General features: G+C 43.2%; 1 protein-coding gene across 2 annotated transcripts in view; it reads right to left on the bottom strand.

The window, feature by feature from the left end:
- Positions 1 to 17,091, bottom strand: part of PLD5 (phospholipase D family member 5) — a 324,914-nt gene that overhangs the window by 267,835 nt on the left and 39,988 nt on the right. The gene's annotated exons all lie outside the window — the stretch shown is intronic.

Genomic DNA, 17,091 nt, shown 5'->3' with positions numbered 1-17,091 from the left:
ATGAGAGAAAAGGAGAAGCCCACCTAGACAGAGGAGTGAGGAAGAGGTAAACCGGGCTGCAGAACACTCGGTGGCTACAGCGTCTGGGACTTATGCAAAACCAGAAGAATTCGTTCTGTGAGGCTGTCAAGTCTGGACAGGCGGGAAGGAAAGTTTTACACGGCAATTGTGTATCTTCTAAAATAAACTCGAACTTCTTCAAACGCGAGGCTTTCTTTCCTGAAAGGCATTCATTTAGCCTATGGTATCAAAACAACATAATATGTGTTGACTCTATTTTATTGTTTGAGTGTTTCATCTCAGGAGGATCAAATCACTACTCTAGCACTTAGCAGGGATGGCACCTCTGACTAAGTTCAGCTTGTAACAGTTTACACAAGCAAAAAATCTGTGTTGATGCTCAAATCGCTTGCCTGCCTTCCCTTCCCCTCTTGCAAGTTCTAACGAGATACCTAACTACGCTTGTCACTCCCAGCACAGAATCTATGCTATTAGAACTATTTACCAGAGGAGTTTTCTAGGCCTTCACTGAGTTCCCTTCATAATTGCTTTTCCTCAGAAGAGGGGATGAGAAGAGAGCCATACTCAAGCTTTGTGAATACATGGCTTGGGCTGAGCCCTCAAGTTTCTATCTAACTATCCCTAGGCCCAGGTCCTGAAGCTTCTAACCTCCACACAATCAAATCGGCAAGCCGCGATCTTGAAGACTTCAGCTTCCAGCCTCTACCTGCTAATGTAAGCCTAGGATGTTTTCAGTCTCCAAGACTTACTGCTGAATAAGCTCACCCTGTTTAGTTCTTTCCGAACTCTGGCTGGCTGGTTCAACTCAGCGGGTCTGGCTCAAATTCCTCCAAGCTGACAGATTCAAAGTGGCCTCTCTCAGCTTCTGACTGAATTGCTCTGCTTGGAAAAACTGCCTCTGAACTCCATGAAATAAAAATGCACTGACTGCACAAACTGAATGGACCTGCACAAACTCAACTGAGCTGCGTGGAACTCAGTTCCCTTTCCTGGCCTGTTCTAGTGAGAGTTGGGCATATCCTATCTCTGACTCATTCTGTGAAACCTTTCTCTGATTCATCACTTTGTCTGCCCCTCAATTAGATGTCACTTTTAAACATGCCTGCTTCCTTCCATAAACTAATCTTACTTTCACTGTTTGGAATTAAAAGTATGTACTAAGGGCGTGCCTGCCTTCCAGACAGATCACACTGTAATCCAGAGTGTGTCTGCAGTACAGCAGGATCACACAGACCTAGAAGGTTTGGATGTGATCCCTTGCCAGAGCAACCGTGCTGCTGGATTAAAATTCCTCTACATCTTTCCCATTTTGGTTTAAGATAAGAACTCTATAACACAGTTAACTATTACAAGAGAAACAATTATTAATCCCTTAATCTTAACAGTCTGAATGTCCTTATGAAGATCAGTCGATGCAATGATCCTTTTAACTGCAGTTTAAATCCAGCACCCACATAAAATGCCAGGCATAGTAAGATGACTATAATATAAAAACTGAGACTTAAAAAAAAAAAAAAGAACTGAGACTCAGTGGCAGGTGGGTCCCTGGAGCTGGCTGATCAGCCAGTCTAGCCATGTCTCAAAAACAAAGGGTGGAGAAATGTTTTAGGAAGACATTCCCATGTCTAAATCTGCCTTCCTCATGGACCTGCATGGGCGAGCTGACCTACAGCCACAAGTACACACATCACAGCCCTTCACACAGGTACCCAGAGGTGATACACACACTTCTCATTAGATCTAGAATGACCAGGGATAAGTTCCAGCACAGTGAAGCTCTTGTCTCAGAATATTGCTGCCCCTTGAATAACCAATAGAAGAAAAGCCAAGGACTGAAATTCATGCTAATGGCCAAGGAACGTGAGTTTGTGGAGGAGCCTGTGGCATTCATCAGCCTAGATGGCATTTAGAAGTAGCCAATTCAACACTCTGCTCTTCCTGGGCAGGAGTCGTTCAGAATAGAGAAGCTGGCGAGGAGGACAAATATGGTACCCAGAGAAGATTGTATCTGGACAAGATGTTGCTTGGTGCTTGTACTCTAAACACATCCTGGGTGCCTATAATGCCTGCTGCAAAGTGCCAGTCTGAAGTTTCAGAAAGCCAGGTACTTTCCCAAGCTGGGATGACCCATGTTGCTTACTTTGGGCTATACCCGAATCCCCTCCTTGAGGACACACTGGTGCACAGCCTCAGCTCTTCCGTATTTGCTCTTCTCCAGCAACCCTTGTTCTCAGGAACAATGGATGGCCCCAGTACAGCATTAGGGAAGCACCATCTTTTCTTCTGTTGGTTATTCAAGGGGCAGCAGTATTCTTTCCATCTTCTGGCAGGTGCCTCTGATGGCTTCAACCATGACACTCTTTCCCACCAGTGTGACAGGCACATGTCTACCAATCATGCTTTTAATTATACATTAATTTTTTTCTTGCTGGAGGGGGGCCTCTTACATGCTTAGCAACTATTCTATCCCAGGCCCCTGGATTCTATCTAAATTTTTCAAAGTTAATCCTTACTGGTTTAACACACACCAAGATTATTCTCCATGCTGGTTAGGACCCCACACAGGGGTACTTCCTGAAACTTCCTCTCCTATCACACCCCTACAGGCATCCTATATTTAGTTGCAAAGAACTCTTCACAGCTCCCTTAAAATACTGTGCTCAGTCTTGCTACCTGCTCTCCACAAGGGATGGTTTTGAAAAATTGTTCCCACAGACATCCCTGCTCCATCTCCACTGTCTTTGCCATCTCTCTTTTTCCTCCTCAGGGACCAAATGACAGACTGAAGGCAGAAAGTACACTAAATCTCAACGTGTACGTACTGTCCCCATGGCCTTGTCAAATCTCCACACAAACATGAGTAGATTTAGGATCAGCACCCTGTCTGCATGACTGAGAAATGTTCATACTGTGTATTGGTCCTTTTTTTTTTTTCCTTTAGAAATCAGCTTTTGGGAGCCGGAGAGACGGCTTAGCAGTTAAGAGCACTGGCTGCTCTTCCAGTGGTCCTGAGTTCAATTCCCAGCAACCACATGGTAGCCTATAACCATCTGTAATAGGATCTGATTCTCTCTTATGGCTTGCATTAAGACAGAACATTTATATACATAAAAATATACAAATAAATATTTTTCATAAGTAAAGCTTTAAAAAAAAGAAAGAGGCTTTTGTTTTTTCCTGCTAAGAGATGATGGAAAATTCCATGCTCCAGATATCAGCAGCAAGAAAAATTTAAATTTTTGCAGAGAGAAGTAGAAAAAAAATTACAGAATTTTCTATAAATCAGAAGTTTGTACATTTTCATTAAAATGAGTGTGGCTATCCAAGAGGCCAGCCTTTTCCCCACAGCCCTGGAATCACATCCTCCCACACATCCAAACAGATGGACCATCCACTTGGAATAATGAAATGCCTCAGACTGACAGTGTAGAAGACCCAGGGGAGAGCTGCTGTGAACGTGGGGGGGACACCCTACACAGGATGCTATAGTCTCCCTCTTGCCTTGCTCCTCAACGCTCACAGGGCAGAAGGAAGTGTAACAAGGTCACGTGTCCTTGTAAAAGAGCCCAACAGAGTCCTCTTGCTCCTCTGGCCATGAGCACATACTTCGTAGATGGTGAGAAGATGTCTTCTAGGCAGTAAAGACCAAGTCTTCCCTCACTAGAAGCCTGAGCTGCCAGAGTTTTCACCTCGCACGTCCCAGCTTCTAACACTGTGAGCCATGAATGCCCATAGCTTGTAATTCACCTAACTGATGGCACCTAACTGCTATCCAAACAATGACAAAATGTGTATTAGTAGCACCTATTTCATTTAGTGTTTTCTTATAGTCAAGTCTTATCTTTTAAATGAAAGCTTTATTGCACCTTTAAAAGGTGTTTAAAATGTATTTGAGAAGCCTAACAAGAAAAATCATTACCTCTCCATGGAATACTCGCTATTTACCAGTTCAATATCTCAGAGTGTTGGTCTTTTGCTGATGGAAATTTTACTACATGCTTTAGCACATAGTAACAAGATGGAGCCTTCTACAGTTGGGATGACACCCGCTCAAACCAGGGCTCTCCTGTGGGCAAGAATGTAGAGGAAATGAAGAACATAAAAACTTTAAGTTATTCCCCAGCAGCAATCCCACATCCATGTGCCCTGCTCCCCAGCAGAGAACAGAGAGAGCCTGGCCTGTTTCTCTTTCCCAGCCTCTCTTGTATGCAGTTTCATGCCCCCAATCTTATGATCCTGACTTGCCCTTGTGCTGTTCTATGGCAATGCATGCATTTCTTTGCAGTCCCGTTAACATGGACAACCCAAGCTGTCAGGCTAGAGAGCCTAGGGGCCAGTGACTACAGAGGCTGTTACACAGGCAAGATGGTGCCTTCAAACGGAATCGCAGGAGGAGCAGGAGGAGGAGCAAGAGAAGGAGGAGGAACAGGAGGAAGATCAAGAGAAGGAGGAGCAGGAGGAGGAGCAAGAGAAGGAGGAGGAACAGGAGGAAGATCAAGAGAAGGAGGAGCAGGAGGAGGAGCAGGAGGAGGAGGAGCAGGAGGAGGAGGAGGATTTCCTGAAACCACTCCCAAGGTTGGCAGGCATTCCCAAGTATGAAAATAAGGGTGTGGAGAAAACACATTTCAGCTTCTTAGGAAAATATTTACATTGATATAAATCAGTTTATCACTTCTGAGATACAAAAACTAAACATGAAAGCTTCTAACCTGGCCAAAGTAGGGAAGAAGTTAAGGAGGCAGGTAAACTGTTGGCAAGGCAGTTGCAGTCACGAATCATAGTGTTTTGTGGGCCTGAGACCTTCAGAAAACAAGGGCTCTGTGTTCAGGGAGATATGTAAATTACACATAGAGAGCTCTGCGGACCATCTCAATCCCAGTGGTCACTTTCCTGTTCCACCCAGTCAGATCGGCTGCGTACCTGGCCCTTTCCACCACAAGAGGGAGCTGTGACATGTAAGGGTAGTGTAACCGAATGGCATTTACTACCAGTGGCAACCCTGGCAACACCTCTCTTCCGCCCCCAAAGTGATACCTCGGTTACTGTCTCTGATACTGATACATACTTCAGAGCTGGGTGTGACACCACAGGCTTATAATCCCAATGCTTGTCATTCCAGCACTTGAGAGGCAGGAGTTGTAAGTAAGATCAAGAATTTAACACGAGTCTTGGCTACACAGTGAGTGTGAGGCTAGCCTGGGCTCCATCAAGCCTTACCTCAGACAAAATAAAACATAAAGCTTCAGAAGCTGTGCCCCAACTGATATATTCATGTGTGCAAAAAGCGCAACTCTTGCTTTAATCCTCTTCTATCTACTTTAATACCAGAAAGCATAAATCACCTGAGAGTTTATTTAAATCATGATCCAGATACACTTTATGCTTGATTTAAAAAAAAAAAAAACTAATTATTGCAATCGGATGGAACTCATTGGACTGATTTTTTTAAAGCATGGATTAAAAGCAGTCTGTAATTTATCTTCCACTTACTAATTCTTTAGGCATAAATGATTAATCCAAGCACACAAAGTCTGCCACGACACACTTCCAGAACGTTCAGTGATGGTAAATAAATGAGCAGTTTAACGATGTGAACTCTGCTTATTAACCTTTGGTCAATGTCACATTGGTACCTGTTCCTTGCTTCAGCTCTTTAGCACATCCAGAGCACCAGCAAAGTTTGCTTCTGATTTGCCTCTGAAGAAGTCAACACAAGTCCATTTAGAAAAACAAAAACCAAAAGCAAACAACAAACAACAGAAATAAAACAAATGATTATCCCTCATTTTATAGGCAATGAAGTTGTGTTCACTCAGAATCTCAAAAGGTATTGACCAAACCATAGTGGTTGTCCTCATGGGGAGCTTGGTCCTCAAATCAACATATGAGCTCATATGATGTGCCTGTTTTGCATAGCTTTATGTGCTGTCTTCACAGCAACGCCACTACCATATCCACATGCAGAAAAATAATACCATAAGAGCTGTAGGGGATGCCTGAAGATGGTCTCTAAGCTCCAGCTTGGTTTTTTGTTTTTTGAAACAGGGTTCTCTCTGTGTAGCCTTGGCTATCCTGAACTCACTTTGTAGACCAGGCTGGCCTTGAACTCATAGAGATCCACTTGCCTCTAGCCTCCCAAGTACTAGGATTAAAGGCATTAGCCACCACCACCTGGCTTTCCTGGCTACCCACAGAGACCAGATATATGCATGGTGTCAGAGGCCAGGTGCCACCGTACAACCATGCTCTGAGGTAGGACTCTGGGAGTCTAGGAATTCTAAATTTGCACTGTCCTTCTAGACTGTTCTGAAGGAGCAACAGGAAATGGGGCTGGAGATATTTTATTTAAGACTGTGCCAACTTGATTTATAAATTTCATATACTTAGACATGACATTTTGTCATGGCCCTACCAGTGTTAGATGGACATGCTCTCTTTTCTTCTTACTTCCTGTTTCATCAAAGGCATGCCTTGGTCCAGAAAGTCAATAACTTCCAGCTGGGTTTCTACAGGCGCGAGAAGTACACAGGGGACCTCTAGGCAAGGCTTGCTAGCTAGTGGCTGCAAGTGGTCATCTAAATTTAAGTTTACATTAATTCCGATTAAATAAAATTTAAAACTCAGTCCCGTAAGTCACAGGGGCCTGAATCTCAAGATCTGACTTGACGCCCCAGGATGGTGGCTGCACTGGAGAGTGAACCTTCAAAACTCCAGCATCACTTCAGGATGCTCTGTCGGGCACAAGTGTTGTGCAGAACTTCAAGAATCAGTGTAAGATCTGGGAAGGTGGAAACATTTCCATAGCGTGCGCACAGGCCAGCAGATAGGTAGGCTTGCACACCAAAATCACGGCCTACGGCATCATGACGATTGAAAGTGGTGGCATTTGCTTGATGATGGCCCATGAAACTGGCCACTTGCAAGATGGGCACATTAGTTAGTTTCTGCTCTGTTGTCAGCATGGCAGAATTAGTTCCTAACTGTTAAAAGAGAGGGGTGATGAGGTGGCAGAGTACGTAAAGACTCTTGCCATCAGACCTTAGCTAAGCTTTATCACTGGATCCCACCTAGTGAAGGTGAAAGCCAACTCCTGCAAGCTGTCCTGTGACCTCCCTACATGTACCACAGAACACACACATGCACGCTACAGATATATTCACACCCAATTGCACACATACCACACAGGAATGCACACACCTACATACACCACATTGATATATGCTCAAACACATTCTGTATATCACACACCCATACATACACTTGAATACTCACGCACATAGCATGAGTATTGCTATGCACACACACACACACACACACACACACACACACACACACACACACACACACCTCAAATGTGATGGGCTAAAAAAGGAGTCTGCTTACTTATAAAGAACCTACTTCTAAATACAATTTTCAGTTATATTGGTGAGCATAACTCATTCCAATATTTATCTTCATTCAAGGCCTAGCCTTACTCCCATGGATCACACCCACTTAAATTTAAGCTCCATAAGCACATCAGGGACATCATGTGTCCTGTTCAGTGTCCATGTAATAGGTACTCAGTTCTCAGGGTCAGAAGCCTCACAAGAGCAAAAGCTGTCCTATGAAAGGTGAGCTTTCATCACGTGTCCTTGACTGCAGCCTGACAGTGAGCTTTCTATCCATTCTTTCCACAGGAGGAGAAGGCCTTCTGCATGCTGGGACTCTGCTGGAGCTGTGGTAGGGTATGCTGCAGCAGATTCCATAAGATGCGGGTCACAGAAAGGGAACCGTGACTGGAGGAGGGGTGTACACACGTGTGTGTATCCATACACGTGCCCATGCACACACAGTGCCAGACGAGGACATCAGGTGTCCTGTTCAATCATTCTCCATCTTATTCCTTTGAGATGTCGTCTCAGGGACAGCCTGGACCCAGGCTAGAAGCTTGCCGAGCCTCAGGATTCTCCTGTACTCACCCTCACCAGCACCGCTATTACAGGCATAGCATACTCACACCTGATGTTTTCTGTGGGTGCTGGGGATTCGAACTTGGGTTCTCATGTTTGTGCAGCAAGCCCTCCTACCCACTGAGCCACCACCCCAACCCCATCACTAAATATCTTTTGTAAACACCACGGTGCTTTATGCTGTATAAACAGACTGATTCATGGATTCGGACATTAGCATCCATTCCTCACCCTCCTGCCTCACTGTTGGGGGCTACAAGCTTTCCTCTGAACTCCACACAGGTATGGGGGGTTGTTTTCCTCTCTCTTAGACCTTGGACCAGGCTGAAACTTCTGAAACAATGGGCAAAATAAACCTTTCTTCATTTATGATGATGTACCCTAGGCACTTGTTTCAGGAGCACAGATCTAATGCGTGCCCCTGAGTCATACGCTTTAAAATTATGCATTTTGAGCCAGGCAGTGGTGGCTCACACCTTTAATCCCAGCACTCGGGAGGCAGAGGCAGGTGGATCTCTGAGTTTGGGGCTAGTCTGGTCTGCAGAGTGAGTTCCAGGACAGCCAGAGATACACAGAGAACGCCTGTCTCAAAAAACAAAACAACAAAACAAAACAAAAAACCAAAATGTACTTTTTAAGTTATGCAAGTTTCATCTCAATAATGATAATTTAGGAAAGACTCTTTTACTGATGTCCTGAATCTGTCAGAATGCTGACTTTACTTTCAGGACACATCCAAAACTTGGTCACTTTACCTCTTTGTTATACAAGACATGGCTAGTACTGCCTCCCTTTTAGGTGACTACAATGTAGTGACCATTCTGGAATTTGGATTTCTGTTAGAAACACAAAAAATATTATAAGAATATGTTTTTGTTTTAATCCCAGATGTGGGTATATGGGCCTGTTTTACAGCAGCTGACTATGATTTGCCTCATTTGCAGACAGTTTCTGCCATAGTGTGACTTTTGGAATTCTGGGGACTTTTCAGAGTGTATATAAAAGCTAGGACCCCAATGATGGGTTGTTGGCTGGCTGTCGGCTGTAGCTTGTTAACATAGTCATGTCACGGAAGAATCATGAAACTAGAAACAAGAAATTAGATATCCTGACAGCAAAGATGAAACTCGCATCAGTGAACCGACTCCCCTAATCAGCAGGGAGTAATGTAACGGTAAAGTTGTCCCCTTTAGGCAGAGATCTCTTTCCTCTCCTACTCATCTTTTTTCTTTTTTAACTAGTGTTCTGGGGTTGAACAGGTGGAGAAGGGTGGAAGAAAGAAGAACCCAGAAAGTAGTGAACACCGATTACGCTATGATGTGCTCCAATGGCTCGCCTCCGCTCTCCTTATGACGGGCTCTCAGCACAGAATCCAGCTGGCTCGGGCACTGGTCTATTTGAACCCTAGGGTGGCTTCTCACCTTTCTCAAGAGTGAAAGCTAAAGTTTCAAAGACAGTCCCAAGTCCCCCCATGATGGCACAATCCAGTCTCCTAGGAGCCACCTGGGTGCTCCACCTCATCCACTTTTATTCTTTGATTCGTTTTCTCCCAAACAGCCTCTCGTGCCTCTCTGTAGACCAGAAATGCAGAAGCACCCATCTAGCCTGGATGCCTTTCTTCCTGAAAAAAAATCTCTCAGCTAAGTCTTGTATCTCTTTCAAGTCTTCGCTCAAATCTCCCCTTGTCAAAGGAGCTTATCTTGACGGACCCACTTTGTACTACAAACCGCCCTTGTATTACAGTAACTCTGATTCTCCTTTAACTATTCTAATTTTATCTTTCCCCATCTCATGCTGGTCTTGTAATGCAATAGAATGCTTACATCCCCTTATTAGAGTAATATATTGCTTAGAACTCCTTGTTAGAGTATATATTGATTTTTACCCTTCTTGTTAGAGTGCAGCCTTTATGAACAGGAGTCTCTTTGTCTGTTTCATCCCTTTACATATCCTAGGCGACCAAAACAGTACTTGACATCAGTACAAGATATTTGGTGAAATATATCGAACTTCAAAATATAAAAACCCACCTTAAAGATATTAACCCAACTAATAGTTGGGTTAGGAATAACATGAGATTATACATAGGTTCAAAGGAGACTCATCTTTGAAAAAGGAAACTGAAGCCTGCATTTAAAAAAGAGAGCACGGGGCAGTAGCTTAGTGGGTACTGTATGTATGTGCCTATCATATGTAAGGTTCTGGGTCCTAGCAACACAAACATACACACACATGTGCGACACACACACACACATGCACACATGCACCACACACATGTGACACACACACACACACACACACACACACACACACACACACACACAAGATTCTGCCGTGGGCGCAGAAAAATCTGTCATTAAGGACAATGGGCTAGATGAAGTACACCAGGCAGCAAGACAGATACGGCATGGTCCCACTTATTTGAGGGCTCTGAAGGCGTCAAACTCATAGAAGTAAAGCTTAGCAGTCATTTTCAGGATGATGAGGATGATTGCAAGGACACGGGTAACAGGGAGCCAAATGGCAAAGGATATGTATCGGTTCAGTTAGGACGAGCAAGCCTTCATGACTTACTGCGTAGCTCAGCCATGGTAGTTAATACTAACATAGATTTCAATCATGGGGAGAAGGTGTGTTTTTAATATCTTGTCTATAAAAGTAAGTAGGCATATATTAGTTAAGTAATTAATTTACTTATTTATTTATTTAGAGGTAAGAAGTCTTGCCATACTGCCTTGGTTGATCTTAAATTCACAGGCTCGAGCCATCCTCCTGTCCCAGCCCTGTGGAAAGAGTAGCTGAGATTCCAGCTGAGAACGTCCAGGCCTGACTCTGGTGATAGGTTTGTCCTACCTATTCTTTTTATTTACTCGTTTGACAGTATCATGCTGAATTCCATAAGTTTGTGTAGTTATCATTTGTTAATTAAAAATAAACATTTTTAGCTGCAGAAACTTTCTTTGTTCTTCCAAAACAAACAAACAAAACAGCATAGAAACAAAACTCCCCATGGTAATCTCCTTTATTGACAACATACCGTTGTTTACTAGTTACGTCATCCATCTCTTATCATGTAAGGATCCTGCAGAGTTTTGGATACAAATATAAGATCTTTGATTCGTCATTAACTCGCCATCTGAAAAATCAAGCTGCAATCAAGTCGGCCCACTCTGAGGTTACCATGAGAGACCACCAGGTGGCGTGCTTGGACGAGAGTCGCTATCTGTCCTCGGGAATATGGGCTCCCAAGAGTCCCAGGAAACCTGCTGTGGTTTCCTTTCCCTTGTGGCAAAGTTCACAAACTATTTCAGTCCAGTTGTGACTCTGACACGGGTGCCTAAGTTCAGAATTCGCAAGAAAGCCCCTCTCCACACTCCCAGGGGTACCTTTTTTAGCAATACCCCATATTTCATAACACCATGATACCTAGGCAGAATTTGAAATGCGGATTTATTTTGAAAAAATAAAATAAAATCAAAAATGAAACCCTCTGTGTCTGTACTCATTTCCTTCTCTAACATTCCATGGCAAAACACAGGTTGCATTGCCAAGAGTCATAAAATTAGAGAGGAAACGAAAATCTGTTATTTTCAAAACAAGGTCTTTTAACTTAGCCAAAGAATTTTAAGTTTCAAAACAAGTCACGTCCCCAAATGGTAGAGTATTTTTTTTTCTGATTCACTGTTTTACATACTTGTAGACTCAACCAAAATTTGAATACATTCATTTTTTAAACTATGCCAACAACTGCAAGGCAATCCAACATTGAGATTAGATTAAGCCATCGCAGGCTATATAACACGCCCATGATATTCTAGCCAGAAAGGTAAATTATTTTGACTTCCTCACTGCAGAAGCAACGCTGCCTTGTGGAAAACAAAACTCAGGTGGCGTAGAGATATGGACAATAAAACGCAACGTTTTACTTTTCCCCTTATTTTCCATCCTGCTTGTCTTACTTAATTATTTAAATATGTCCCTGCATACATTGCTGTTGCTGCTTTCATGCACACATTTGGAGACCTTTAAGTATAATTTTATTTTCATTATACTAAATGGAATGAATACACACTGTTCCAGAACAGCCCTCTATAACCGTAGCATTTTATGTCAGAATCATGGTGTGCCCTCCCGAAGGTCATTTGGATGCTGTTTAACTGCTTAGCATTGCTGCAATGTCTATTGTCCTTGAAAGCTTGGTGTCCATGGTGGTGTTTAATTGCAGGTGCTGTATACCTTTCAGAGATAGGGTCTTATGGGAGCTGTTTGGTTGAGGGATTACACCCTCAAGAGTTATGGGACCACTCTTGTCCTCTCTGTGCCTCAGCGGCAGGAACCAACATATGCCCACACTCTCTGAGAAGAAACCTATGGGATTGCTTAATCTTGAGCTTTGACACCCCCACACTTAAAGCAAAGCCTACCCCTCTATGCTTTCAAAGGAGTGTGCGTCAGACTTTTTGTTGCAGTGACAGAAAGCTGGCTGATGGGGGACTAACAGGGTAAGAGTGACACAGCTGTGGCAGTGCTGCTCATAAATTAGCCACACGGAGAGGTTAACGGCTGATAATATAAAACACAAATTGTAGCAACACACTCTAATGAAAGTTGTTTTAAACTCACAAGTTGTTTATTTCTGGAATGTCCTCCTTACTGTTCTGTTACTGTAGTTGGTTACAGTTCACAAGAGCTACTGACAGAGAACCTTCAGGTAAGGGGGAGACAGACCACAGAGCGTCTGTGAATGCGACTATGTGTCTGCCCCCAAGGGCTTTGTGCACTTTAGCTCACTCTCACTCACAAGAGCCCTGTAAGGCAGCGCTATGTTCTATCCCCTTTGTGGAGAGAAATACTGGTAATAACAATAAATTCCTCAAATGTCACAGAGCTAGTGAGCCATGACAGGCAATGTGAATTCAGGCAGCCAGTGCTTTGTGCTCAAGCACCAGGCTAGACTCATTTAGACATGTCCAGTCAGCCGCAGCTGAGGAAGGCTATCCACCTAGCCCATACCAAACCATATGCTATGTAAAATATTGTGGGATGCTCGGAATTAATTATTATTATTTTACCAGGTTGGTTTGTTTGTTTGTTTTGGTACCTTGATTTTAAGGTTTTCAGGTGTGAACCTTGTAGATAATAATGTCAAAAGTTTGGGCATAACTGAATAAAACTGGCCTTAAAAAACTTACCAAAAGGTGTGTGTTTGTATATGTGTGCATTTGTGTGTGTGTGTGTGTGTCTGTGTGTATACATGAGTGCAGGTACCCACAGAGGCCAGAAGAGGGCATCAGACACTCTGAAGCTGGAGTTTCATGCCATTGTGAGTTGCCCTAGGAATGGACCTAGGGGCCTCTGTAAGGGTAGCATATGCACTTAACTACTGAGCCATTTTTCCAGCTCTGTTATTTTAAGCAAAACTACGACAACATGATAAAACTATGTATATCAGTAGTTTATGAAATTTCATTTCTAGAAATGATCTTGCTTATACAGTGTTCAAAACTTTGGTGGATGATACCAAATTGGCCCAAAGAACAGCGGTGCCTACCTATAACCCTCCAAGAAGGACTGTGATTTTGCCTTTCACTGACCCCAGGTACTAAGAAATTGACAGAAAAGAGCAATACAAATCATCTCTAATTTTAATGGCCCTGCTGGCTTCTGAGTCCAGCAGCATTGCTAGTGTTTCTTGTCTTCATGTGTCTGCTGGTCCTCTGATTATCATCTTTTCACCGGTTGGACTATTACACTATTGGGTTATTCTTTTCTTTTGGGTTGGTACATACTCTCTATCCACATGGCTGGGCATCCAGTGACCATGAGCCAAGCCCAGCAGGAGTTCCCACCCTGGACTGAAGCCACAGTTGCTGCATCATAAAGACTCCTGTCCATAGGCAGAGTTGAGGCCAGAACTCATAATGTCAGTCACTTCCCCAACAAATAGATGACAAAGCATATTTGAGGCTTATGAGTGGTCCATGTCCTATCATCTTCTTTTGTGCCAAGTTTGTCACTTACATCACCAGCCCTATGAAAACTCATAAACTCTACACATAGTTGGTCTACAGTTATCAGCGCTACTAATATGCGTTATTGTTACTCTCATTGTTAATGTGAAGAATACGGATGGCAACTAAGGATACAAAGGTCCTGGCTTGCCTACTAACTGATGTGATTGGTTGTATTAACCTAGGTATAGAGAAAAAAAAAAGACCAGGTGATATCTTTAATTTTCTAAATAAAAATCCATGTCTGTGTCCATGTACTCAGCAAGGAAGTCATCTGTCTTCCATTTCCACCCTTTTCTTCTATCTCTATCTCCAACGACCTCAGCTGTGTTCCAAACCCAGCTTGCTCACTACGTCAGAGTTATGACTTCAACTCAACTCCTGTTTGTGGTTTTGGGCTCTTTCAATACCTCTCTTCAGGTGGCCCAGCTCTGCCACTAACAGCGGTGGACCTTTGTCGGGAGGGTCAGCTCAACCATGACAGAGGACCAACCTTACTCAAAGGCTGTGGATGGGTGCAGCCTGGGATTTACACTGCTTGTTTACTTAGACTATGTAGCTCAGAGTGTAAGTGTGTGTGTGTGTGTGTGTGTGTGTGTGTGTGGTGTGTGTGTGTGTGTGTGTGTGTCTGAGAGAGAGAGAGAGAGAGAGAGAGAGAGAGAGAGAGAGAGAGAGAGAGAGAGATTCTTTCTCTACTTCAAGTGCCTTAAAATCCCATGCCCACCCCCCACAGACTTCCCAGCTCCTGTCTTTAACCTGCAAATCCCTGGGCCTTTGTTACAGCCCATGACCTTTTAATGTTTCAGAGTACAAGTCACTATTTGAGATAAAAAACAAAAGTTAAATTAATGTTTATTATCTAGGTTTTCCTTCCCTCGTTTTACCTTCCATGGGAGCTTCCACATACCTAGGCGGCCCTTTAGCACCCCCTCTTATCTCAGTTGCCTACAAGAGAACAGAGGAAATGACGTGAGGGCCACAGTGTACCCCATTAATATGCCCAACTTCTATGAGACTGTGTCAAGCCAAAAATATACATCGCCAAATAAAATTCAGAAAATATAACTAAATAAGAGTGAAGTGTCTTGCTTTCCTGGCTAACGGTCTCCACTTTTACCCAAAGGAAAAATCTTTCCTTTTATAGTCTTAATCTCCTGGCCCCTTGAGATTTTTATGAAGAGGAAAATGGAGAAAGAGAAGAGGCGGAAGGGAACGTAAAGAAGAACGCTGAGGTGTGAGTCTAAAATAGCACTCCAGCATCCAGGAAAGCAAGGATGTTTCATGAGAGCCCCCCAAAGAAAGCTTCAATTAGCCATGTATTTCATGCTGTCAGATTCCCCAAGTTGAGATTTAAAGACTTTTCTTTTTATCATTCTTCTGTGTTAAAAATAACACCCCCCCCCAAAAAAAATGGCAGAGAAACTTAAAACAAGTAGATAGAAATAGAATTAGGAAGACAAAAGAAACTGGAAAATCTGGGCTCTCTCTGACTCAATACCGATTTGCGGTAAGTCTTTGAGTCAAATGTGACTTCTCAATTTTGATCTGTTTCCTTTTCATGGGCACAGTGTGAGGACAAATGAGACAGGACACAGTAAGGGCAGAGAGCATAAAGGTGAATCCACGAGACTCAGGCCAATTAAAACACTAGTGATAATTGAAAACTAACTCCACTGGGTTTCCAGTCTTTTTAAAGAGGATAGTGGGTGTGTTCTATGATGTGCCATGAGTTTATTGAAATAAATATATTACAGAAAAGTTCCTCCCCCTCCATGAAATGAGTGATCTTGTATCAGAAGGACGGGGGACAGACGCCAAGAGTCACAGGTGAGCTGTGGGCACCAGGGTCCTGGCAAGAGCTTCACCCTTCCTGGTAACAAGGAAAGAAAACACACCACAGTTTGTGTGTTAAAAGGATTTACTGGACTTATTAGGAGTTATATTGGATCAAAGTACTGATAAACATCTCTTAAAATGGCAAGAGCTTTGAATAAAGAACTAACAAGCTTCTGTTTAGTTACAGGTTTTACTTCTAGTTTTTCTTAAAAAAAAAAAAAAAAGCATCAACTACTAGAGAACATTCGAATTCCCAAGAGAGTAATTCCGTGGAATTACTGAAAATTATTGTAAATCTGTTAAGTTTCTAAAACAAATAAATCCAACCAAATGGCCTGTTAAGCTGTACAATAGGAGCTTTATCCCTTAGGTGTGTGACAGGATGAATTGAGAAGAGACACTTCCCTGAGTGGGGACTCTCAAGAGAAGAAAGCTTGGGTAGAGAGTCAGGGAGGGGGGTCCACTTCGCCTTCAAGGCCGCTGGCCATGTCCAGAAGGACTCCTATGGGTCTCAAGGTCAGTGTACACCCAGGAGTGGCAGTTGCTCCCACAGCTAGACCCTAGCATCTTCTATGCTCAAAGCTCAGCTAATAGATTCAGGACCAAGATACAGGCCACACCTCCTCCTTGCCAATTGGATCATCAGCTCCCAGGTCTCACCTGCACCATTCCTCAATGACGAGCCTCACATTAACCATCAACATAGCTACGTGTTTTCCCTTATCCAAAACACTGCAACAGAGAGAGTCTCAGCCGGTTCTCCCGTCATGCTCCTTTACAACATCACAAAAAAAGATCTGTCAAATACGGACCGTGATAAAACCCCTCAATGAAAGCAGAACACCCGCTGTGATCTACTCCTTTCCAAGCAATCCCACCACTCAGCCTTCTTTAATTTTGACTCATATGTACTACCATTCTCAAAAGCATAGGTGTTTTCAAAAGCGTACACAGCTGCCATAGCCTCCATCAGGCACTGTGCTAATTGTAACCCTTTCTGGTCAAGTCTTCTCCACCTGCTCTATGTGGGTCGATACTTTTCTCTATGCCAGGTCTGCAGTGTACTCCTAACACTACCACTGTTAGCACACTGCGTTGTAAATGTGTGCTCATATGCAAATTGTCCCTAACTTTGGAACTCACTGAGCAGAGCTATTTCTTATTTATTCTGTGTCTCTTGGGTCCATCATGTCTGAAGAAACTGAAATCAAGAAATGAATGTTCAACTGGAAAAACAAGGGAAGCTGTTTCCCTTGTTCCTGGTGGCTAAG

This window comes from Acomys minous, assembly GCF_964271855.1.
Source record: "Acomys minous genome assembly, chromosome: 1".
NCBI lineage: Eukaryota > Metazoa > Chordata > Mammalia > Rodentia > Muridae > Acomys > Acomys minous.
Note: the sequence above shows the minus strand (reverse complement) of the source record. Positions and strands in the feature narration are given on the sequence as shown.